Source organism: Dendrobates tinctorius, unplaced genomic scaffold (genome assembly GCF_039654945.1).
Source record: "Dendrobates tinctorius isolate UK_male_01 unplaced genomic scaffold, ASM3965494v1 ptg000184l, whole genome shotgun sequence".
In the NCBI taxonomy this organism is placed as follows: domain Eukaryota; kingdom Metazoa; phylum Chordata; class Amphibia; order Anura; family Dendrobatidae; genus Dendrobates; species Dendrobates tinctorius.
This window is the reverse complement of record NW_027361851.1, coordinates 18,447,917-18,471,071: the sequence shown is the minus strand read 5'-3', so window position 1 is coordinate 18,471,071 and position 23,155 is coordinate 18,447,917. Positions and strand designations below refer to the sequence as shown.

The window sequence follows — 23,155 nt, the reverse complement described above, 5'->3', positions numbered from 1 at the left end:
AAACAGGTTATTTTGTGCATATGTCTGTTGTTCTTTTGGCACTAGAAAAATCCTTTGGACAGTCAATGAGGAGGGACTATTTCACCTCTTTGTGTTCTCTGTCCCTATTAGGGTAGGGAATCAACCTTCTACAGTGCTGTCATGAAATATATCTAGAAACGGATTTGCTGGTAAGTCTACTTTCATAGTTTTCACCTCATACATCAATAGACCATAACGATACTTAATTAACAAAAACTTAACAAGTAGGTAATCATAGTTTAAAAAATGTGAAATGCCCATGTCCTTCTGACATGTTTCAGCACATTTTGGGACAAATGGTCTCACTTTTAACAATCAATAAAATATTTTCTCTAAATTTTTGTCTCTTTTTTGCTCCAATTGTTTGCATCTCATAAAAAATAAAACTTGATGTAACATTATGCATGCAAATTGTGTTTTATGTGCGACCATGACCTATTCTAGAAGCACAGGGTCAGAATTATACTGGTGCATGGAGACAAACTGAAAATGTAAAAATTCAATGGCAAAATTGCTGTCTTTTTCTACTCATTCACAAATAGTTAATGAATGTTATTAAATATGTACAGCAAAATGGAAGGCGTTTCAAATAGAAATCATGCTTCAAAAAACAGTCAAATGAAAAATTATAATATATCCCTCCAGGTGTGACACTTGACATTTGCAGAGTGTCAAACCCCCCAGAAAATGTATAGATATGGCCGAAATAGCTCAGTTGGGAGAGCGTTAGACTGAAGATCTAAAGGTCCCTGGTCCAATCCCGGGTTTCGGCAAAATGCTTTTTCTTCACCGTTTACATTTTAAGGAGATATTAAACAAAGCACATGGACTGATCATGATCAAAAGGCCTAAAAATCTTAACTATCTACAGAAAACAAAATGTTAAAAATTTGAGAAACGGTAACTTTTTCCTTTTGAACACATGAATGTTTTTTAGTAATTTTTCCTCTATTTTGTTTTATTTCAGATTGACTTAGCTGTAAGAGGATTAAAAGGTAACCTGATAGCTGAAACAGACAGCACTTATCAGACACTAGCTGAATGATTATAGTCAGCTTGTTTGACTTTGAAACACTGAGGCATTACTGAGACAAATGTCCTTAAAAAATATGCTGTGGACAAAGTCAAAAAGGCAAAAAACACAAGCTCCACACAGGTCCGTCATCTTTAATTTGAAATATAGGAGGTTTCTACTTTAATGGTGAGACAAAGCATCTACATATTTGACATTGCTCCAGTGAGTAGAGCCCACTTAAAAATGTATGGGTTGCTTGTCTCTGCAAGCAAAAGCTGGGCACTAAACTGGCATACTTGCAATGCTGGATGGTTCAGAGTGAAAACACCTATAGGCTGACAATAGTAATTGCAGGTGTTGATTAACTCATTGTGCAAAATAATTTCTAAAATGTGGTCACTTTGGGAGGTTTTCTGCTGTTTTGGTACTCTGCAAATTTCATCTGCAAGGTATTCCTGCAAAATCTGCATTGCAAAACCCAAATAGGGCTCTTCCTTTCAAAGCCCTGCTGTGTGGCCAAACAGTAGTTTCTGAAGAAATGTGGTGCATCACCGCATTTGTGAGAAATCTAACATTTCTAATATCCAAACAAAATAAATGGAGGTTTAAAAATTAATGCAGACGAAAAGTACGCATATAAAAAATGTTATTTATTGACTTTTTTGGGGTGGTGTGACAAGTTTTTAATCACAAGGGATGGTAACATTTCTGCTGACTAGCATGGAAGGAGTTAAGTTCCAATTGCATATCGAAGTCAGGATGGCCGAGCGGTCTAAGGCGCTGCGTTCAGGTCGCAGTCTTCCCTGGAGGCGTGGGTTCAAATCCCACTTCTGACATCAACATTTAATTTCAAGAAACTTTATCTTCATTTATTGATTAGATGAGGTCAAACAAAACTTAGTAATGTGGTTTTGAAAAATTTCCTGAGAGTCTTTGGAGTGAATCTGAATTTGTCCTCTCAAAAAAGAACTCTAGGAACATCAAACAGGTTTTTTTGTGCATATGTCTGTTGTTCTTTTGGCACTAGAAAAATCCTTTGGACAGTCAATGAGGAGGGACTATTTCACCTCTTTGTGTTCTCTGTCCCTATTAGGGTAGGGAATCAACCTTCTACAGTGCTGTCATGAAATATATCTAGAAACGGATTTGCTGGTAAGTCTACTTTCATAGTTTTCACCTCATACATCAATAGACCATAACGATACTTAATTAACAAAAACTTAACAAGTAGGTAATCATAGTTTAAAAAATGTGAAATGCCCATGTCCTTCTGACATGTTTCAGCACATTTTGGGACAAATGGTCTCACTTTTAACAATCAATAAAATATTTTCTCTAAATTTTTGTCTCTTTTTTGCTCCAATTGTTTGCATCTCATAAAAAATAAAACTTGATGTAACATTATGCATGCAAATTGTGTTTTATGTGCGACCATGACCTATTCTAGAAGCACAGGGTCAGAATTATACTGGTGCATGGAGACAAACTGAAAATGTAAAAATTCAATGGCAAAATTGCTGTCTTTTTCTACTCATTCACAAATAGTTAATGAATGTTATTAAATATGTACAGCAAAATGGAAGGCGTTTCAAATAGAAATCATGCTTCAAAAAACAGTCAAATGAAAAATTATAATATATCCCTCCAGGTGTGACACTTGACATTTGCAGAGTGTCAAACCCCCCAGCAAATGTATAGATATGGCCGAAATAGCTCAGTTGGGAGAGCGTTAGACTGAAGATCTAAAGGTCCCTGGTCCAATCCCGGGTTTCGGCAAAATGCTTTTTCTTCACCGTTTACATTTTAAGGAGATATTAAACAAAGCACATGGACTGATCATGATCAAAAGGCCTAAAAATCTTAACTATCTACAGAAAACAAAATGTTAAAAATTTGAGAAACGGTAACTTTTTCCTTTTGAACACATGAATGTTTTTTAGTAATTTTTCCTCTATTTTGTTTTATTTCAGATTGACTTAGCTGTAAGAGGATTAAAAGGTAACCTGATAGCTGAAACAGACAGCACTTATCAGACACTAGCTGAATGATTATAGTCAGCTTGTTTGACTTTGAAACACTGAGGCATTACTGAGACAAATGTCCTTAAAAAATATGCTGTGGACAAAGTCAAAAAGGCAAAAAACACAAGCTCCACACAGGTCCATCATCTTTAATTTGAAATATAGGAGGTTTCTACTTTAATGGTGAGACAAAGCATCTACATATTTGACATTGCTCCAGTGAGTAGAGCCCACTTAAAAATGTATGGGTTGCTTGTCTCTGCAAGCAAAAGCTGGGCACTAAACTGGCATACTTGCAATGCTGGATGGTTCAGAGTGAAAACACCTATAGGCTGACAATAGTAATTGCAGGTGTTGATTAACTCATTGTGCAAAATAATTTCTAAAATGTGGTCACTTTGGGAGGTTTTCTGCTGTTTTGGTACTCTGCAAATTTCATCTGCAAGGTATTCCTGCAAAATCTGCATTGCAAAACCCAAATAGGGCTCTTCCTTTCAAAGCCCTGCTGTGTGGCCAAACAGTAGTTTCTGAAGAAATGTGGTGCATCACCGCATTTGTGAGAAATCTAACATTTCTAATATCCAAACAAAATAAATGGAGGTTTAAAAATTAATGCAGACGAAAAGTACGCATATAAAAAATGTTATTTATTGACTTTTTTGGGGTGGTGTGACAAGTTTTTAATCACAAGGGATGGTAACATTTCTGCTGACTAGCATGGAAGGAGTTAAGTTCCAATTGCATATCGAAGTCAGGATGGCCGAGCGGTCTAAGGCGCTGCGTTCAGGTCGCAGTCTTCCCTGGAGGCGTGGGTTCAAATCCCACTTCTGACATCAACATTTAATTTCAAGAAACTTTATCTTCATTTATTGATTAGATGAGGTCAAACAAAACTTAGTAATGTGGTTTTGAAAAATTTCCTGAGAGTCTTTGGAGTGAATCTGAATTTGTCCTCTCAAAAAAGAACTCTAGGAACATCAAACAGATTTTTTGTGCATATGTCTGTTGTTCTTTTGGCACTAGAAAAATCCTTTGGACAGTCAATGAGGAGGGACTATTTCACCTCTTTGTGTTCTCTGTCCCTATTAGGGTAGGGAATCAACCTTCTACAGTGCTGTCATGAAATATATCTAGAAACGGATTTGCTGGTAAGTCTACTTTCATAGTTTTCACCTCATACATCAATAGACCATAATGATACTTAATTAACAAAAACTTAACAAGTAGGTAATCATAGTTTAAAAAATGTGAAATGCCCATGTCCTTCTGACATGTTTCAGCACATTTTGGGACAAATGGTCTCACTTTTAACAATCAATAAAATATTTTCTCTAAATTTTTGTCTCTTTTTTGCTCCAATTGTTTGCATCTCATAAAAAATAAAACTTGATGTAACATTATGCATGCAAATTGTGTTTTATGTGCGACCATGACCTATTCTAGAAGCACAGGGTCAGAATTATACTGGTGCATGGAGACAAACTGAAAATGTAAAAATTCAATGGCAAAATTGCTGTCTTTTTCTACTCATTCACAAATAGTTAATGAATGTTATTAAATATGTACAGCAAAATGGAAGGCGTTTCAAATAGAAATCATGCTTCAAAAAACAGTCAAATGAAAAATTATAATATATCCCTCCAGGTGTGACACTTGACATTTGCAGAGTGTCAAACCCCCCAGAAAATGTATAGATATGGCCGAAATAGCTCAGTTGGGAGAGCGTTAGACTGAAGATCTAAAGGTCCCTGGTCCAATCCCGGGTTTCGGCAAAATGCTTTTTCTTCACCGTTTACATTTTAAGGAGATATTAAACAAAGCACATGGACTGATCATGATCAAAAGGCCTAAAAATCTTAACTATCTACAGAAAACAAAATGTTAAAAATTTGAGAAACGGTAACTTTTTCCTTTTGAACACATGAATGTTTTTTAGTAATTTTTCCTCTATTTTGTTTTATTTCAGATTGACTTAGCTGTAAGAGGATTAAAAGGTAACCTGATAGCTGAAACAGACAGCACTTATCAGACACTAGCTGAATGATTATAGTCAGCTTGTTTGACTTTGAAACACTGAGGCATTACTGAGACAAATGTCCTTAAAAAATATGCTGTGGACAAAGTCAAAAAGGCAAAAAACACAAGCTGAACACAGGTCCGTCATCTTTAATTTGAAATATAGGAGGTTTCTACTTTAATGGTGAGACAAAGCATCTACATATTTGACATTGCTCCAGTGAGTAGAGCCCACTTAAAAATGTATGGGTTGCTTGTCTCTGCAAGCAAAAGCTGGGCACTAAACTGGCATACTTGCAATGCTGGATGGTTCAGAGTGAAAACACCTATAGGCTGACAATAGTAATTGCAGGTGTTGATTAACTCATTGTGCAAAATAATTTCTAAACTGTGGTCACTTTGGGAGGTTTTCTGCTGTTTTGTACTCTGCAAATTTCATCTGCAAGGTATTCCTGCAAAATCTGCATTGCAAAACCCAAATAGGGCTCTTCCTTTCAAAGCCCTGCTGTGTGGCCAAACAGTAGTTTCTGAAGAAATGTGGTGCATCACCGCATTTGTGAGAAATCTAACATTTCTAATATCCAAACAAAATAAATGGAGGTTTAAAAATTAATGCAGACGAAAAGTACGCATATAAAAAATGTTATTTATTGACTTTTTTGGGGTGGTGTGACAAGTTTTTAATCACAAGGAATGGTAACATTTCTGCTGACTAGCATGGAAGGAGTTAAGTTCCAATTGCATATCGAAGCAGTCTAAGGCAAGCGGTCTAATACCGAGCAGTCTAAGGCGCTGCGTTCAGGTCGCAGTCTCCCCTGGAGGCGTGGGTTCAAATCCCACTTCTGACATCAACATTTAATTTCAAGAAACTTTATCTTCATTTATTGATTAGATGAGGTCAAACAAAACTTAGTAATGTGGTTTTGAAAAATTTCCTGAGAGTCTTTGGAGTGAATCTGAATTTGTCCTCTCAAAAAAGAACTCTAGGAACATCAAACAGGTTTTTTTGTGCATATGTCTGTTGTTCTTTTGGCACTAGAAAAATCCTTTGGACAGTCAATGAGGAGGGACTATTTCACCTCTTTGTGTTCTCTGTCCCTATTAGGGTAGGGAATCAACCTTCTAAAGTGCTGTCATGAAATATATCTAGAAACGGATTTGCTGGTAAGTCTACTTTCATAGTTTTCACCTCATACATCAATAGACCATAACGATACTTAATTAACAAAAACTTAACAAGTAGGTAATCATAGTTTAAAAAATGTGAAATGCCCATGTCCTTCTGACATGTTTCAGCACATTTTGGGACAAATGGTCTCACTTTTAACAATCAATAAAATATTTTCTCTAAATTTTTGTCTCTTTTTTGCTCCAATTGTTTGCATCTCATAAAAAATAAAACTTGATGTAACATTATGCATGCAAATTGTGTTTTATGTGCGACCATGACCTATTCTAGAAGCACAGGGTCAGAATTATACTGGTGCATGGAGACAAACTGAAAATGTAAAAATTCAATGGCAAAATTGCTGTCTTTTTCTACTCATTCACAAATAGTTAATGAATGTTATTAAATATGTACAGCAAAATGGAAGGCGTTTCAAATAGAAATCATGCTTCAAAAAACAGTCAAATGAAAAATTATAATATATCCCTCCAGGTGTGACACTTGACATTTGCAGAGTGTCAAACCCCCCAGAAAATGTATAGATATGGCCGAAATAGCTCAGTTGGGAGAGCGTTAGACTGAAGATCTAAAGGTCCCTGGTCCAATCCCGGGTTTCGGCAAAATGCTTTTTCTTCACCGTTTACATTTTAAGGAGATATTAAACAAAGCACATGGACTGATCATGATCAAAAGGCCTAAAAATCTTAACTATCTACAGAAAACAAAATGTTAAAAATTTGAGAAACGGTAACTTTTTCCTTTTGAACACATGAATGTTTTTTAGTAATTTTTCCTCTATTTTGTTTTATTTCAGATTGACTTAGCTGTAAGAGGATTAAAAGGTAACCTGATAGCTGAAACAGACAGCACTTATCAGACACTAGCTGAATGATTATAGTCAGCTTGTTTGACTTTGAAACACTGAGGCATTACTGAGACAAATGTCCTTAAAAAATATGCTGTGGACAAAGTCAAAAAGGCAAAAAACACAAGCTCCACACAGGTCCATCATCTTTAATTTGAAATATAGGAGGTTTCTACTTTAATGGTGAGACAAAGCATCTACATATTTGACATTGCTCCAGTGAGTAGAGCCCACTTAAAAATGTATGGGTTGCTTGTCTCTGCAAGCAAAAGCTGGGCACTAAACTGGCATACTTGCAATGCTGGATGGTTCAGAGTGAAAACACCTATAGGCTGACAATAGTAATTGCAGGTGTTGATTAACTCATTGTGCAAAATAATTTCTAAAATGTGGTCACTTTGGGAGGTTTTCTGCTGTTTTGGTACTCTGCAAATTTCATCTGCAAGGTATTCCTGCAAAATCTGCATTGCAAAACCCAAATAGGGCTCTTCCTTTCAAAGCCCTGCTGTGTGGCCAAACAGTAGTTTCTGAAGAAATGTGGTGCATCACCGCATTTGTGAGAAATCTAACATTTCTAATATCCAAACAAAATAAATGGAGGTTTAAAAATTAATGCAGACGAAAAGTACGCATATAAAAAATGTTATTTATTGACTTTTTTGGGGTGGTGTGACAAGTTTTTAATCACAAGGGATGGTAACATTTCTGCTGACTAGCATGGAAGGAGTTAAGTTCCAATTGCATATCGAAGTCAGGATGACCGAGCGGTCTAAGGCGCTGCGTTCAGGTCGCAGTCTTCCCTGGAGGCGTGGGTTCAAATCCCACTTCTGACATCAACATTTAATTTCAAGAAACTTTATCTTCATTTATTGATTAGATGAGGTCAAACAAAACTTAGTAATGTGGTTTTGAAAAATTTCCTGAGAGTCTTTGGAGTGAATCTGAATTTGTCCTCTCAAAAAAGAACTCTAGGAACATCAAACAGATTTTTTGTGCATATGTCTGTTGTTCTTTTGGCACTAGAAAAATCCTTTGGACAGTCAATGAGGAGGGACTATTTCACCTCTTTGTGTTCTCTGTCCCTATTAGGGTAGGGAATCAACCTTCTACAGTGCTGTCATGAAATATATCTAGAAACGGATTTGCTGGTAAGTCTACTTTCATAGTTTTCACCTCATACATCAATAGACCATAATGATACTTAATTAACAAAAACTTAACAAGTAGGTAATCATAGTTTAAAAAATGTGAAATGCCCATGTCCTTCTGACATGTTTCAGCACATTTTGGGACAAATGGTCTCACTTTTAACAATCAATAAAATATTTTCTCTAAATTTTTGTCTCTTTTTTGCTCCAATTGTTTGCATCTCATAAAAAATAAAACTTGATGTAACATTATGCATGCAAATTGTGTTTTATGTGCGACCATGACCTATTCTAGAAGCACAGGGTCAGAATTATACTGGTGCATGGAGACAAACTGAAAATGTAAAAATTCAATGGCAAAATTGCTGTCTTTTTCTACTCATTCACAAATAGTTAATGAATGTTATTAAATATGTACAGCAAAATGGAAGGCGTTTCAAATAGAAATCATGCTTCAAAAAACAGTCAAATGAAAAATTATAACACAGGTCAACGAAAAAAAATTTTTTTTCTGGTGTCCAAAATATTTTAATGAATTTGGGGTATTTTTGGGGTGCTGATTCTGAATATGTCATCAGTTTTGCCAGATTGGCTCAAGTTTTTGAGATTTTTGGTATCTTATTTATAGCACTTGTTGGTAAATGCGACGCATCATCTCATTAATTTCTTTGGATTAGTACTTGAACTGAGCAGTTCTCAATATAGTTTTGTGTTAATTAGTGTTCTAAAAGTTTGTTCATAGCTTGATTTTTGCACTAACTTTATGTTGTTGTCTGTTTTCCAGTGAAAAGCATGAACTCATCATGAAGAAGTTGTCTTAACGATCCAGACTCATTCTGTTACATTTGTGGTGAATATACACTGCCAAAACATAGAAGAAACATAACACACTTCGTAAAAAAAGTGTATTTTGCCTATTTTGGGGTTATGCTTGGGGACCAAGACAAGTTTTGGGCACCACACATAGTGTGCAAAGCATGTATCGAATTATTACGAAAATGGAGCAAAGGACAAAGAAAAAGCTTCAAATTTGGTGTTCCAATGGTGTGGAGAGAGCCAAAAAATCATCATGATGACTGTTATTTCTGTGCAGTGCAAGTGCAAGGATTCAATAAGCATAAGAAACGAAAATGGGAGTAACATGGAATCTGCAAGAAGGCCTGTCCCTCATTGTGAAGATGTGCCTGTACCTGTGTTTACCATAAATAACAGTCATCATGATGATTTTTTGGCTCTCTCCACACCATTGGAACACCAAATTTGAAGCTTTTTCTTTGTCCTTTGCTCCATTTTCGTAATAATTCGATACATGCTTTGCACACTATGTGTGGTGCCCAAAACTTGTCTTGGTCCCCAAGCATAACCCCAAAATAGGCAAAATACACTTTTTTTACGAAGTCTGTTATGTTTCTTCTATGTTTTGGCAGTGTGTATTCACCACAAATGTAACAGAATGAGTCTGGATCGTTAAGACAACTTCTTCTTGATGAGTTCATGCTTTTCACTGGAAAACAGACAACAACATAAAGTTAGTGCAAAAATCAAGCTATGAACAAACTTTTAGAACACTAATTAACACAAAACTATATTGAGAACTGCTCAGTTCAAGTACTAATCCAAAGAAATTAATGAGATGATGCGTCGCATTTACCAACAAGTGCTATAAATAAGATACCAAAAATCTCAAAAACTTGAGCCAATCTGGCAAAACTGATGACATATTCAGAATCAGCACCCCAAAAATACCCTAAATTTGATGAAATATCTTTGGCACCAAAAATGCTGTTGACCAGTGTAATATATCCCTCCAGGTGTGACACTTGACATTTGCAGAGTGTCAAACCCCCCAGAAAATGTATAGATATGGCCGAAATAGCTCAGTTGGGAGAGCGTTAGACTGAAGATCTAAAGGTCCCTGGTCCAATCCCGGGTTTCGGCAAAATGCTTTTTCTTCACCGTTTACATTTTAAGGAGATATTAAACAAAGCACATGGACTGATCATGATCAAAAGGCCTAAAAATCTTAACTATCTACAGAAAACAAAATGTTAAAAATTTGAGAAACGGTAACTTTTTCCTTTTGAACACATGAATGTTTTTTAGTAATTTTTCCTCTATTTTGTTTTATTTCAGATTGACTTAGCTGTAAGAGGATTAAAAGGTAACCTGATAGCTGAAACAGACAGCACTTATCAGACACTAGCTGAATGATTATAGTCAGCTTGTTTGACTTTGAAACACTGAGGCATTACTGAGACAAATGTCCTTAAAAAATATGCTGTGGACAAAGTCAAAAAGGCAAAAAACACAAGCTCCACACAGGTCCATCATCTTTAATTTGAAATATAGGAGGTTTCTACTTTAATGGTGAGACAAAGCATCTACATATTTGACATTGCTCCAGTGAGTAGAGCCCACTTAAAAATGTATGGGTTGCTTGTCTCTGCAAGCAAAAGCTGGGCACTAAACTGGCATACTTGCAATGCTGGATGGTTCAGAGTGAAAACACCTATAGGCTGACAATAGTAATTGCAGGTGTTGATTAACTCATTGTGCAAAATAATTTCTAAAATGTGGTCACTTTGGGAGGTTTTCTGCTGTTTTGGTACTCTGCAAATTTCATCTGCAAGGTATTCCTGCAAAATCTGCATTGCAAAACCCAAATAGGGCTCTTCCTTTCAAAGCCCTGCTGTGTGGCCAAACAGTAGTTTCTGAAGAAATGTGGTGCATCACCGCATTTGTGAGAAATCTAACATTTCTAATATCCAAACAAAATAAATGGAGGTTTAAAAATTAATGCAGACGAAAAGTACGCATATAAAAAATGTTATTTATTGACTTTTTTGGGGTGGTGTGACAAGTTTTTAATCACAAGGGATGGTAACATTTCTGCTGACTAGCATGGAAGGAGTTAAGTTCCAATTGCATATCGAAGTCAGGATGGCCGAGCGGTCTAAGGCGCTGCGTTCAGGTCGCAGTCTTCCCTGGAGGCGTGGGTTCAAATCCCACTTCTGACATCAACATTTAATTTCAAGAAACTTTATCTTCATTTATTGATTAGATGAGGTCAAACAAAACTTAGTAATGTGGTTTTGAAAAATTTCCTGAGAGTCTTTGGAGTGAATCTGAATTTGTCCTCTCAAAAAAGAACTCTAGGAACATCAAACAGGTTATTTTGTGCATATGTCTGTTGTTCTTTTGGCACTAGAAAAATCCTTTGGACAGTCAATGAGGAGGGACTATTTCACCTCTTTGTGTTCTCTGTCCCTATTAGGGTAGGGAATCAACCTTCTACAGTGCTGTCATGAAATATATCTAGAAACGGATTTGCTGGTAAGTCTACTTTCATAGTTTTCACCTCATACATCAATAGACCATAACGATACTTAATTAACAAAAACTTAACAAGTAGGTAATCATAGTTTAAAAAATGTGAAATGCCCATGTCCTTCTGACATGTTTCAGCACATTTTGGGACAAATGGTCTCACTTTTAACAATCAATAAAATATTTTCTCTAAATTTTTGTCTCTTTTTTGCTCCAATTGTTTGCATCTCATAAAAAATAAAACTTGATGTAACATTATGCATGCAAATTGTGTTTTATGTGCGACCATGACCTATTCTAGAAGCACAGGGTCAGAATTATACTGGTGCATGGAGACAAACTGAAAATGTAAAAATTCAATGGCAAAATTGCTGTCTTTTTCTACTCATTCACAAATAGTTAATGAATGTTATTAAATATGTACAGCAAAATGGAAGGCGTTTCAAATAGAAATCATGCTTCAAAAAACAGTCAAATGAAAAATTATAATATATCCCTCCAGGTGTGACACTTGACATTTGCAGAGTGTCAAACCCCCCAGAAAATGTATAGATATGGCCGAAATAGCTCAGTTGGGAGAGCGTTAGACTGAAGATCTAAAGGTCCCTGGTCCAATCCCGGGTTTCGGCAAAATGCTTTTTCTTCACCGTTTACATTTTAAGGAGATATTAAACAAAGCACATGGACTGATCATGATCAAAAGGCCTAAAAATCTTAACTATCTACAGAAAACAAAATGTTAAAAATTTGAGAAACGGTAACTTTTTCCTTTTGAACACATGAATGTTTTTTAGTAATTTTTCCTCTATTTTGTTTTATTTCAGATTGACTTAGCTGTAAGAGGATTAAAAGGTAACCTGATAGCTGAAACAGACAGCACTTATCAGACACTAGCTGAATGATTATAGTCAGCTTGTTTGACTTTGAAACACTGAGGCATTACTGAGACAAATGTCCTTAAAAAATATGCTGTGGACAAAGTCAAAAAGGCAAAAAACACAAGCTCCACACAGGTCCGTCATCTTTAATTTGAAATATAGGAGGTTTCTACTTTAATGGTGAGACAAAGCATCTACATATTTGACATTGCTCCAGTGAGTAGAGCCCACTTAAAAATGTATGGGTTGCTTGTCTCTGCAAGCAAAAGCTGGGCACTAAACTGGCATACTTGCAATGCTGGATGGTTCAGAGTGAAAACACCTATAGGCTGACAATAGTAATTGCAGGTGTTGATTAACTCATTGTGCAAAATAATTTCTAAACTGTGGTCACTTTGGGAGGTTTTCTGCTGTTTTGTACTCTGCAAATTTCATCTGCAAGGTATTCCTGCAAAATCTGCATTGCAAAACCCAAATAGGGCTCTTCCTTTCAAAGCCCTGCTGTGTGGCCAAACAGTAGTTTCTGAAGAAATGTGGTGCATCACCGCATTTGTGAGAAATCTAACATTTCTAATATCCAAACAAAATAAATGGAGGTTTAAAAATTAATGCAGACGAAAAGTACGCATATAAAAAATGTTATTTATTGACTTTTTTGGGGTGGTGTGACAAGTTTTTAATCACAAGGAATGGTAACATTTCTGCTGACTAGCATGGAAGGAGTTAAGTTCCAATTGCATATCGAAGCAGTCTAAGGCAAGCGGTCTAATACCGAGCAGTCTAAGGCGCTGCGTTCAGGTCGCAGTCTCCCCTGGAGGCGTGGGTTCAAATCCCACTTCTGACATCAACATTTAATTTCAAGAAACTTTATCTTCATTTATTGATTAGATGAGGTCAAACAAAACTTAGTAATGTGGTTTTGAAAAATTTCCTGAGAGTCTTTGGAGTGAATCTGAATTTGTCCTCTCAAAAAAGAACTCTAGGAACATCAAACAGGTTTTTTTGTGCATATGTCTGTTGTTCTTTTGGCACTAGAAAAATCCTTTGGACAGTCAATGAGGAGGGACTATTTCACCTCTTTGTGTTCTCTGTCCCTATTAGGGTAGGGAATCAACCTTCTAAAGTGCTGTCATGAAATATATCTAGAAACGGATTTGCTGGTAAGTCTACTTTCATAGTTTTCACCTCATACATCAATAGACCATAACGATACTTAATTAACAAAAACTTAACAAGTAGGTAATCATAGTTTAAAAAATGTGAAATGCCCATGTCCTTCTGACATGTTTCAGCACATTTTGGGACAAATGGTCTCACTTTTAACAATCAATAAAATATTTTCTCTAAATTTTTGTCTCTTTTTTGCTCCAATTGTTTGCATCTCATAAAAAATAAAACTTGATGTAACATTATGCATGCAAATTGTGTTTTATGTGCGACCATGACCTATTCTAGAAGCACAGGGTCAGAATTATACTGGTGCATGGAGACAAACTGAAAATGTAAAAATTCAATGGCAAAATTGCTGTCTTTTTCTACTCATTCACAAATAGTTAATGAATGTTATTAAATATGTACAGCAAAATGGAAGGCGTTTCAAATAGAAATCATGCTTCAAAAAACAGTCAAATGAAAAATTATAATATATCCCTCCAGGTGTGACACTTGACATTTGCAGAGTGTCAAACCCCCCAGAAAATGTATAGATATGGCCGAAATAGCTCAGTTGGGAGAGCGTTAGACTGAAGATCTAAAGGTCCCTGGTCCAATCCCGGGTTTCGGCAAAATGCTTTTTCTTCACCGTTTACATTTTAAGGAGATATTAAACAAAGCACATGGACTGATCATGATCAAAAGGCCTAAAAATCTTAACTATCTACAGAAAACAAAATGTTAAAAATTTGAGAAACGGTAACTTTTTCCTTTTGAACACATGAATGTTTTTTAGTAATTTTTCCTCTATTTTGTTTTATTTCAGATTGACTTAGCTGTAAGAGGATTAAAAGGTAACCTGATAGCTGAAACAGACAGCACTTATCAGACACTAGCTGAATGATTATAGTCAGCTTGTTTGACTTTGAAACACTGAGGCATTACTGAGACAAATGTCCTTAAAAAATATGCTGTGGACAAAGTCAAAAAGGCAAAAAACACAAGCTCCACACAGGTCCATCATCTTTAATTTGAAATATAGGAGGTTTCTACTTTAATGGTGAGACAAAGCATCTACATATTTGACATTGCTCCAGTGAGTAGAGCCCACTTAAAAATGTATGGGTTGCTTGTCTCTGCAAGCAAAAGCTGGGCACTAAACTGGCATACTTGCAATGCTGGATGGTTCAGAGTGAAAACACCTATAGGCTGACAATAGTAATTGCAGGTGTTGATTAACTCATTGTGCAAAATAATTTCTAAAATGTGGTCACTTTGGGAGGTTTTCTGCTGTTTTGGTACTCTGCAAATTTCATCTGCAAGGTATTCCTGCAAAATCTGCATTGCAAAACCCAAATAGGGCTCTTCCTTTCAAAGCCCTGCTGTGTGGCCAAACAGTAGTTTCTGAAGAAATGTGGTGCATCACCGCATTTGTGAGAAATCTAACATTTCTAATATCCAAACAAAATAAATGGAGGTTTAAAAATTAATGCAGACGAAAAGTACGCATATAAAAAATGTTATTTATTGACTTTTTTGGGGTGGTGTGACAAGTTTTTAATCACAAGGGATGGTAACATTTCTGCTGACTAGCATGGAAGGAGTTAAGTTCCAATTGCATATCGAAGTCAGGATGACCGAGCGGTCTAAGGCGCTGCGTTCAGGTCGCAGTCTTCCCTGGAGGCGTGGGTTCAAATCCCACTTCTGACATCAACATTTAATTTCAAGAAACTTTATCTTCATTTATTGATTAGATGAGGTCAAACAAAACTTAGTAATGTGGTTTTGAAAAATTTCCTGAGAGTCTTTGGAGTGAATCTGAATTTGTCCTCTCAAAAAAGAACTCTAGGAACATCAAACAGATTTTTTGTGCATATGTCTGTTGTTCTTTTGGCACTAGAAAAATCCTTTGGACAGTCAATGAGGAGGGACTATTTCACCTCTTTGTGTTCTCTGTCCCTATTAGGGTAGGGAATCAACCTTCTACAGTGCTGTCATGAAATATATCTAGAAACGGATTTGCTGGTAAGTCTACTTTCATAGTTTTCACCTCATACATCAATAGACCATAATGATACTTAATTAACAAAAACTTAACAAGTAGGTAATCATAGTTTAAAAAATGTGAAATGCCCATGTCCTTCTGACATGTTTCAGCACATTTTGGGACAAATGGTCTCACTTTTAACAATCAATAAAATATTTTCTCTAAATTTTTGTCTCTTTTTTGCTCCAATTGTTTGCATCTCATAAAAAATAAAACTTGATGTAACATTATGCATGCAAATTGTGTTTTATGTGCGACCATGACCTATTCTAGAAGCACAGGGTCAGAATTATACTGGTGCATGGAGACAAACTGAAAATGTAAAAATTCAATGGCAAAATTGCTGTCTTTTTCTACTCATTCACAAATAGTTAATGAATGTTATTAAATATGTACAGCAAAATGGAAGGCGTTTCAAATAGAAATCATGCTTCAAAAAACAGTCAAATGAAAAATTATAATATATCCCTCCAGGTGTGACACTTGACATTTGCAGAGTGTCAAACCCCCCAGAAAATGTATAGATATGGCCGAAATAGCTCAGTTGGGAGAGCGTTAGACTGAAGATCTAAAGGTCCCTGGTCCAATCCCGGGTTTCGGCAAAATGCTTTTTCTTCACCGTTTACATTTTAAGGAGATATTAAACAAAGCACATGGACTGATCATGATCAAAAGGCCTAAAAATCTTAACTATCTACAGAAAACAAAATGTTAAAAATTTGAGAAACGGTAACTTTTTCCTTTTGAACACATGAATGTTTTTTAGTAATTTTTCCTCTATTTTGTTTTATTTCAGATTGACTTAGCTGTAAGAGGATTAAAAGGTAACCTGATAGCTGAAACAGACAGCACTTATCAGACACTAGCTGAATGATTATAGTCAGCTTGTTTGACTTTGAAACACTGAGGCATTACTGAGACAAATGTCCTTAAAAAATATGCTGTGGACAAAGTCAAAAAGGCAAAAAACACAAGCTGAACACAGGTCCGTCATCTTTAATTTGAAATATAGGAGGTTTCTACTTTAATGGTGAGACAAAGCATCTACATATTTGACATTGCTCCAGTGAGTAGAGCCCACTTAAAAATGTATGGGTTGCTTGTCTCTGCAAGCAAAAGCTGGGCACTAAACTGGCATACTTGCAATGCTGGATGGTTCAGAGTGAAAACACCTATAGGCTGACAATAGTAATTGCAGGTGTTGATTAACTCATTGTGCAAAATAATTTCTAAACTGTGGTCACTTTGGGAGGTTTTCTGCTGTTTTGTACTCTGCAAATTTCATCTGCAAGGTATTCCTGCAAAATCTGCATTGCAAAACCCAAATAGGGCTCTTCCTTTCAAAGCCCTGCTGTGTGGCCAAACAGTAGTTTCTGAAGAAATGTGGTGCATCACCGCATTTGTGAGAAATCTAACATTTCTAATATCCAAACAAAATAAATGGAGGTTTAAAAATTAATGCAGACGAAAAGTACGCATATAAAAAATGTTATTTATTGACTTTTTTGGGGTGGTGTGACAAGTTTTTAATCACAAGGAATGGTAACATTTCTGCTGACTAGCATGGAAGGAGTTAAGTTCCAATTGCATATCGAAGCAGTCTAAGGCAAGCGGTCTAATACCGAGCAGTCTAAGGCGCTGCATTCAGGTCGCAGTCTCCCCTGGAGGCGTGGGTTCAAATCCCACTTCTGACATCAACATTTAATTTCAAGAAACTTTATCTTCATTTATTGATTAGATGAGGTCAAACAAAACTTAGTAATGTGGTTTTGAAAAATTTCCTGAGAGTCTTTGGAGTGAATCTGAATTTGTCCTCTCAAAAAAGAACTCTAGGAACATCAAACAGGTTTTTTTGTGCATATGTCTGTTGTTCTTTTGGCACTAGAAAAATCCTTTGGACAGTCAATGAGGAGGGACTATTTCACCTCTTTGTGTTCTCTGTCCCTATTAGGGTAGGGAATCAACCTTCTAAAGTGCTGTCATGAAATATATCTAGAAACGGATTTGCTGGTAAGTCTACTTTCATAGTTTTCACCTCATACATCAATAGACCATAACGATACTTAATTAACAAAAACTTAACAAGTAGGTAATCATAGTTTAAAAAATGTGAAATGCCCATGTCCTTCTGACATGTTTCAGCACATTTTGGGACAAATGGTCTCACTTTTAACAATCAATAAAATATTTTCTCTAAATTTTTGTCTCTTTTTTGCTCCAATTGTTTGCATCTCATAAAAAATAAAACTTGATGTAACATTATGCATGCAAATTGTGTTTTATGTGCGACCATGACCTATTCTAGAAGCACAGGGTCAGAATTATACTGGTGCATGGAGACAAACTGAAAATGTAAAAATTCAATGGCAAAATTGCTGTCTTTTTCTACTCATTCACAAATAGTTAATGAATGTTATTAAATATGTACAGCAAAATGGAAGGCGTTTCAAATAGAAATCATGCTTCAAAAAACAGTCAAATGAAAAATTATAATATATCCCTCCAGGTGTGACACTTGACATTTGCAGAGTGTCAAACCCCCCAGAAAATGTATAGATATGGCCGAAATAGCTCAGTTGGGAGAGCGTTAGACTGAAGATCTAAAGGTCCCTGGTCCAATCCCGGGTTTCGGCAAAATGCTTTTTCTTCACCGTTTACATTTTAAGGAGATATTAAACAAAGCACATGGACTGATCATGATCAAAAGGCCTAAAAATCTTAACTATCTACAGAAAACAAAATGTTAAAAATTTGAGAAACGGTAACTTTTTCCTTTTGAACACATGAATGTTTTTTAGTAATTTTTCCTCTATTTTGTTTTATTTCAGATTGACTTAGCTGTAAGAGGATTAAAAGGTAACCTGATAGCTGAAACAGACAGCACTTATCAGACACTAGCTGAATGATTATAGTCAGCTTGTTTGACTTTGAAACACTGAGGCATTACTGAGACAAATGTCCTTAAAAAATATGCTGTGGACAAAGTCAAAAAGGCAAAAAACACAAGCTCCACACAGGTCCATCATCTTTAATTTGAAATATAGGAGGTTTCTACTTTAATGGTGAGACAAAGCATCTACATATTTGACATTGCTCCAGTGAGTAGAGCCCACTTAAAAATGTATGGGTTGCTTGTCTCTGCAAGCAAAAGCTGGGCACTAAACTGGCATACTTGCAATGCTGGATGGTTCAGAGTGAAAACACCTATAGGCTGACAATAGTAATTGCAGGTGTTGATTAACTCATTGTGCAAAATAATTTCTAAAATGTGGTCACTTTGGGAGGTTTTCTGCTGTTTTGGTACTCTGCAAATTTCATCTGCAAGGTATTCCTGCAAAATCTGCATTGCAAAACCCAAATAGGGCTCTTCCTTTCAAAGCCCTGCTGTGTGGCCAAACAGGAGTTTCTGAAGAAATGTGGTGCATCACCGCATTTGTGAGAAATCTAACATTTCTAATATCCAAACAAAATAAATGGAGGTTTAAAAATTAATGCAGACGAAAAGTACGCATATAAAAAATGTTATTTATTGACTTTTTTGGGGTGGTGTGACAAGTTTTTAATCACAAGGGATGGTAACATTTCTGCTGACTAGCATGGAAGGAGTTAAGTTCCAATTGCATATCGAAGTAAGGATGGCCGAGCGGTCTAAGGCGCTGCGTTCAGTTCGCAGTCTTCCCTGGAGGCGTGGGTTCAAATCCCACTTCTGACACCAACATTTAATTTCAAGAAACTTTATCTTCATTTATTGATTAGATGAGGTCAAACAAAACTTAGTAATGTGGTTTTGAAAAATTTCCTGAGAGTCTTCAGAGTGAATCTGAATTTGTCCTCTCAAAAAAGAACTCTAGGAACATCAAACAGGTTTTTTTGTGCATATGTCTGTTGTTCTTTTGGCACTAGAAAAATCCTTTGGACAGTCAATGAGGAGGGACTATTTCACCTCTTTGTGTTCTCTGTCCCTATTAGGGTAGGGAATCAACCTTCTAAAGTGCTGTCATGAAATATATCTAGAAACGGATTTGCTGGTAAGTCTACTTTCATAGTTTTCACCTCATACATCAATAGACCATAACGATACTTAATTAACAAAAACTTAACAAGTAGGTAATCATAGTTTAAAAAATGTGAAATGCCCATGTCCTTCTGACATGTTTCAGCACATTTTGGGACAAATGGTCTCACTTTTAACAATCAATAAAATATTTTCTCTAAATTTTTGTCTCTTTTTTGCTCCAATTGTTTGCATCTCATAAAAAATAAAACTTGATGTAACATTATGCATGCAAATTGTGTTTTATGTGCGACCATGACCTATTCTAGAAGCACAGGGTCAGAATTATACTGGTGCATGGAGACAAACTGAAAATGTAAAAATTCAATGGCAAAATTGCTGTCTTTTTCTACTCATTCACAAATAGTTAATGAATGTTATTAAATATGTACAGCAAAATGGAAGGCGTTTCAAATAGAAATCATGCTTCAAAAAACAGTCAAATGAAAAATTATAATATATCCCTCCAGGTGTGACACTTGACATTTGCAGAGTGTCAAACCCCCCAGAAAATGTATAGATATGGCCGAAATAGCTCAGTTGGGAGAGCGTTAGACTGAAGATCTAAAGGTCCCTGGTCCAATCCCGGGTTTCGGCAAAATGCTTTTTCTTCACCGTTTACATTTTAAGGAGATATTAAACAAAGCACATGGAGTGATCATGATCAAAAGGCCTAAAAATCTTAACTATCTACAGAAAACAAAATGTTAAAAATTTGAGAAACGGTAACTTTTTCCTTTTGAACACATGAATGTTTTTTAGTAATTTTTCCTCTATTTTGTTTTATTTCAGATTGACTTAGCTGTAAGAGGATTAAAAGGTAACCTGATAGCTGAAACAGACAGCACTTATCAGACACTAGCTGAATGATTATAGTCAGCTTGTTTGACTTTGAAACACTGAGGCATTACTGAGACAAATGTCCTTAAAAAATATGCTGTGGACAAAGTCAAAAAGGCAAAAAACACAAGCTCCACACAGGTCCGTCATCTTTAATTTGAAATATAGGAGGTTTCTACTTTAATGGTGAGACAAAGCATCTACATATTTGACATTGCTCCAGTGAGTAGAGCCCACTTAAAAATGTATGGGTTGCTTGTCTCTGCAAGCAAAAGCTGGGCACTAAACTGGCATACTTGCAATGCTGGATGGTTCAGAGTGAAAACACCTATAGGCTGACAATAGTAATTGCAGGTGTTGATTAACTCATTGTGCAAAATAATTTCTAAAATGTGGTCACTTTGGGAGGTTTTCTGCTGTTTTGGTACTCTGCAAATTTCATCTGCAAGGTATTCCTGCAAAATCTGCATTGCAAAACCCAAATAGGGCTCTTCCTTTCAAATCCCTGCTGTGTGGCCAAACAGGAGTTTCTGAAGAAATGTGGTGCATCACCGCATTTGTGAGAAATCTAACATTTCTAATATCCAAACAAAATAAATGGAGGTTTAAAAATTAATGCAGACGAAAAGTACGCATATAAAAAATGTTATTTATTGACTTTTTTGGGGTGGTGTGACAAGTTTTTAATCACAAGGGATGGTAACATTTCTGCTGACTAGCATGGAAGGAGTTAAGTTCCAATTGCATATTGAAGTCAGGATGGCCGAGCGGTCTAAGGCGCTGCGTTCAGTTCGCAGTCTTCCCTGGAGGCGTGGGTTCAAATCCCACTTCTGACATCAACATTTAATTTCAAGAAACTTTATCTTCATTTATTGATTAGATGAGGTCAAACAAAACTTAGTAATGTGGTTTTGAAAAATTTCCTGAGAGTCTTTGGAGTGAATCTGAATTTGTCCTCTCAAAAAAGAACTCTAGGAACATCAAACAGGTTTTTTTGTGCATATGTCTGTTGTTCTTTTGGCACTAGAAAAATCCTTTGGACAGTCAATGAGGAGGGACTATTTCACCTCTTTGTGTTCTCTGTCCCTATTAGGGTAGGGAATCAACCTTCTAAAGTGCTGTCATGAAATATATCTAGAAACGGATTTGCTGGTAAGTCTACTTTCATAGTTTTCACCTCATACATCAATAGACCATAACGATACTTAATTAACAAAAACTTAACAAGTAGGTAATCATAGTTTAAAAAATGTGAAATGCCCATGTCCTTCTGACATGTTTCAGCACATTTTGGGACAAATGGTCTCACTTTTAACAATCAATAAAATATTTTCTCTAAATTTTTGTCTCTTTTTTGCTCCAATTGTTTGCATCTCATAAAAAATAAAACTTGATGTAACATTATGCATGCAAATTGTGTTTTATGTGCGACCATGACCTATTCTAGAAGCACAGGGTCAGAATTATACTGGTGCATGGAGACAAACTGAAAATGTAAAAATTCAATGGCAAAATTGCTGTCTTTTTCTACTCATTCACAAATAGTTAATGAATGTTATTAAATATGTACAGCAAAATGGAAGGCGTTTCAAATAGAAATCATGCTTCAAAAAACAGTCAAATGAAAAATTATAATATATCCCTCCAGGTGTGACACTTGACATTTGCAGAGTGTCAAACCCCCCAGAAAATGTATAGATATGGCCGAAATAGCTCAGTTGGGAGAGCGTTAGACTGAAGATCTAAAGGTCCCTGGTCCAATCCCGGGTTTCGGCAAAATGCTTTTTCTTCACCGTTTACATTTTAAGGAGATATTAAACAAAGCACATGGACTGATCATGATCAAAAGGCCTAAAAATCTTAACTATCTACAGAAAACAAAATGTTAAAAATTTGAGAAACGGTAACTTTTTCCTTTTGAACACATGAATGTTTTTTAGTAATTTTTCCTCTATTTTGTTTTATTTCAGATTGACTTAGCTGTAAGAGGATTAAAAGGTAACCTGATAGCTGAAACAGACAGCACTTATCAGACACTAGCTGAATGATTATAGTCAGCTTGTTTGACTTTGAAACACTGAGGCATTACTGAGACAAATGTCCTTAAAAAATATGCTGTGGACAAAGTCAAAAAGGCAAAAAACACAAGCTCCACACAGGTCCGTCATCTTTAATTTGAAATATAGGAGGTTTCTACTTTAATGGTGAGACAAAGCATCTACATATTTGACATTGCTCCAGTGAGTAGAGCCCACTTAAAAATGTATGGGTTGCTTGTCTCTGCAAGCAAAAGCTGGGCACTAAACTGGCATACTTGCAATGCTGGATGGTTCAGAGTGAAAACACCTATAGGCTGACAATAGTAATTGCAGGTGTTGATTAACTCATTGTGCAAAATAATTTCTAAAATGTGGTCACTTTGGGAGGTTTTCTGCTGTTTTGGTACTCTGCAAATTTCATCTGCAAGGTATTCCTGCAAAATCTGCATTGCAAAACCCAAATAGGGCTCTTCCTTTCAAAGCCCTGCTGTGTGGCCAAACAGTAGTTTCTGAAGAAATGTGGTGCATCACCGCATTTGTGAGAAATCTAACATTTCTAATATC

General features: G+C 36.0%; 15 non-coding genes across 15 annotated transcripts; all 15 read left to right on the top strand.

Annotated features, from left to right (window-relative positions):
• The first annotated feature begins 721 nt into the window (after positions 1-721).
• TRNAF-GAA (transfer RNA phenylalanine (anticodon GAA)) lies at positions 722-794 on the top strand. The gene has a single exon. It is a non-coding gene; the product is annotated as a tRNA-Phe (tRNA).
• Positions 795-1,789: 995 nt separating this feature from the next.
• TRNAL-CAG (transfer RNA leucine (anticodon CAG)) lies at positions 1,790-1,872 on the top strand. The gene has a single exon. It is a non-coding gene; the product is annotated as a tRNA-Leu (tRNA).
• An 867-nt stretch (positions 1,873-2,739) lies between these two features.
• TRNAF-GAA (transfer RNA phenylalanine (anticodon GAA)) lies at positions 2,740-2,812 on the top strand. The gene has a single exon. It is a non-coding gene; the product is annotated as a tRNA-Phe (tRNA).
• Positions 2,813-3,807: 995 nt separating this feature from the next.
• On the top strand, positions 3,808-3,890 carry TRNAL-CAG (transfer RNA leucine (anticodon CAG)). The gene has a single exon. It is a non-coding gene; the product is annotated as a tRNA-Leu (tRNA).
• Positions 3,891-4,756: 866 nt separating this feature from the next.
• TRNAF-GAA (transfer RNA phenylalanine (anticodon GAA)) lies at positions 4,757-4,829 on the top strand. The gene has a single exon. It is a non-coding gene; the product is annotated as a tRNA-Phe (tRNA).
• A 1,959-nt stretch (positions 4,830-6,788) lies between these two features.
• TRNAF-GAA (transfer RNA phenylalanine (anticodon GAA)) lies at positions 6,789-6,861 on the top strand. Its single transcript has one exon. It is a non-coding gene; the product is annotated as a tRNA-Phe (tRNA).
• Positions 6,862-10,120: 3,259 nt separating this feature from the next.
• Positions 10,121-10,193, top strand: TRNAF-GAA (transfer RNA phenylalanine (anticodon GAA)). The gene has a single exon. It is a non-coding gene; the product is annotated as a tRNA-Phe (tRNA).
• A 995-nt stretch (positions 10,194-11,188) lies between these two features.
• Positions 11,189-11,271, top strand: TRNAL-CAG (transfer RNA leucine (anticodon CAG)). The gene has a single exon. It is a non-coding gene; the product is annotated as a tRNA-Leu (tRNA).
• An 867-nt stretch (positions 11,272-12,138) lies between these two features.
• On the top strand, positions 12,139-12,211 carry TRNAF-GAA (transfer RNA phenylalanine (anticodon GAA)). Its single transcript has one exon. It is a non-coding gene; the product is annotated as a tRNA-Phe (tRNA).
• Positions 12,212-14,170: 1,959 nt separating this feature from the next.
• Positions 14,171-14,243, top strand: TRNAF-GAA (transfer RNA phenylalanine (anticodon GAA)). The gene has a single exon. It is a non-coding gene; the product is annotated as a tRNA-Phe (tRNA).
• Positions 14,244-16,187: 1,944 nt separating this feature from the next.
• Positions 16,188-16,260, top strand: TRNAF-GAA (transfer RNA phenylalanine (anticodon GAA)). The gene has a single exon. It is a non-coding gene; the product is annotated as a tRNA-Phe (tRNA).
• Positions 16,261-18,219: 1,959 nt separating this feature from the next.
• Positions 18,220-18,292, top strand: TRNAF-GAA (transfer RNA phenylalanine (anticodon GAA)). Its single transcript has one exon. It is a non-coding gene; the product is annotated as a tRNA-Phe (tRNA).
• A 1,945-nt stretch (positions 18,293-20,237) lies between these two features.
• Positions 20,238-20,310, top strand: TRNAF-GAA (transfer RNA phenylalanine (anticodon GAA)). Its single transcript has one exon. It is a non-coding gene; the product is annotated as a tRNA-Phe (tRNA).
• A 995-nt stretch (positions 20,311-21,305) lies between these two features.
• TRNAL-CAG (transfer RNA leucine (anticodon CAG)) lies at positions 21,306-21,388 on the top strand. Its single transcript has one exon. It is a non-coding gene; the product is annotated as a tRNA-Leu (tRNA).
• Positions 21,389-22,255: 867 nt separating this feature from the next.
• Positions 22,256-22,328, top strand: TRNAF-GAA (transfer RNA phenylalanine (anticodon GAA)). Its single transcript has one exon. It is a non-coding gene; the product is annotated as a tRNA-Phe (tRNA).
• Positions 22,329-23,155: the final 827 nt, after the last annotated feature.